This window comes from Galeopterus variegatus, unplaced genomic scaffold (genome assembly GCF_000696425.1).
Source record: "Galeopterus variegatus unplaced genomic scaffold, G_variegatus-3.0.2 Scaffold4054, whole genome shotgun sequence".
In the NCBI taxonomy this organism is placed as follows: Eukaryota; Metazoa; Chordata; class Mammalia; order Dermoptera; family Cynocephalidae; genus Galeopterus; species Galeopterus variegatus.
The window spans coordinates 155005-157300 of NW_007730165.1; positions in this window are offsets into that span (position 1 = coordinate 155005).

Consider the following 2296-nt stretch of genomic DNA (forward strand, 5'->3'; position numbering starts at 1 on the left):
AGAGAGAGAGAGAGAGAGAGAGAGAGACCACAATAAAACATTGAATTTTCAGAAGGAGAGAACACACCTACAGTTATGGGTGGGAAGGGGGAGGGGGCATAGGGAGTAATTGGGTAAGGGACACAAAGAATAATTATGATATATATAGTGGTCCCTTTTAATAGGAAAAACAACAACAATATAATGCTTAGGAATAAACTTAAGAAATGTGTGAAATATGAAGACTATTTTTAAAAACTACTGCCGATATCTTGACTGTAATGGTGTACACACAAACCTACATATATGATAAAACTATATATAATTAAATACATACACAGAAATGACTACAGGTAAATCTGGACAAATCTGAATAAAATTGGTGGGTTATATCAGTGCCAATATTCTGGTTATACTAGCATACTATAGTTCTGCAAAATGTTACCACTGGGGAAAACTAGGCAAAGTTTACATGGATCTCTCTGTATTATTTCTTACAAATAAATGAGGATATACAATTATCTCATTAAAAATGTCAATTAAAAAATACTACTGAAGGACAGGAATATTTGAACCAATGGAAATACATACTATGTTCAGTGATAGGAAGACTCATCAATATGTTTATCCCTAAATCTTTCTAAAAATTTAGCATTCTTCAAATTAAAATGCTAAACTTTTTTTTAATCAGACAAATTGATTCTAAAGTTCATATAAAAAAATAAGCAAATTAGTATACCAGGAAAACTTTGTAAAAGCAGAGAAATTAGAGAGAACTGGCTAAACCAGATATTAAAACAAGCATAAAACTTCAATAGATAAGCGGTGTGCTACTGGCACATAAACCAATACATAATCCAATGCAGCAGGAAATAAATCCCAGAATTAGCATAAATATATACTTTTTTAAAGTCTTAATTCAGTAGAGAATATTTGAACTATCCAAAAATAATATTATAACAAATAGGTAGACATTTGTCAAAAACAAAAGTTGGATTCATACCACACAGTGCCCAGGATAAATTCCAAATGTATCTATTATTTACATGTTAAAAAAACACATTACAGTACTGAAAGAAAAAAATGGAAAGTCCTTTATAACCTTGAAGTGGAAAAGGACTTCCTAATTATAACTCATAAAAATATATATTATAGTAAATTTGACTGTTAGAAAAATTTTCAGCATGTCTAAAAAAATCGCCTTTAATAAAGTAACAGAAAAACATTTGTAATTCTTATCAGAGATAAAGAGATAAAATATAAATGCTCCTGGGAATTGATTACCAAATGACCAACAACCGAATAATGATAAAGGATATGAATAGGTAATTTACAGTTAAGTCTCTACAAATGGTTTTCAACATTTTTTTTTTAATGCTCAACCTCACCCACAATAAGGAAAATAAAAATTAAAAGGATACTAAANTCAGAGATAAAGAGATAAAATATAAATGCTCCTGGGAATTGATTACCAAATGACCAACAACCGAATAATGATAAAGGATATGAATAGGTAATTTACAGTTAAGTCTCTACAAATGGTTTTCAACATTTTTTTTTTAATGCTCAACCTCACCCACAATAAGGAAAATAAAAATTAAAAGGATACTAAAACACCACCCCTCACCTATCAGATTGGGAAAACAAATTCACGTTTGATACTGTATAGATAAATATAATTGTCAATGCTGTGGGAAAACAGGGACTCTCAGACATGACTGATGTGAATACAAATTGGTAGAAGCCTCAGAGAGGGCAATTTAGCAATAACTACTGCATTTCACCTTTCTAAGAGTCAATTTTTTGACCTTTTCACTTTTTGCCATGTAAAATCAAGATGCATCTTATAATCAATAACATCATATGGTTACAATTGATTGTTTTTTTATTGAAACATAAAATAATTATGCTTCTTGGAATAAATGACATCTTAAATTTAACAAAACACACTACTAGAATTATAATACCCATTAACTGAGCAATTTCACTTCCAGGAATTTATCCTTCAGATATACTTGCATATCTGTAAAATGACATATGATGGAGTTTGGATGTGTTGTTCCCTCCAAAACTCATGTAGAAATTTGATCTCCAATGTGGCAGTGTTGGAAACTGATTGAGTCATGGGGGCGGATCCCTCATGAATGGATTAATGCTCTCCCTGGGGGATGGGGCATTAATGAGTGAGTTCTCACTCTATTAGTTCCCACGAGAACTCGTTGCTTAAAAACACCCTGGCACCTTCTCTCTCTCTCGCTTCCTCTCTTGCCATGTGATCTGCTTGTACCCACCAGCTGCCTGCCATTTTTCCGCCATA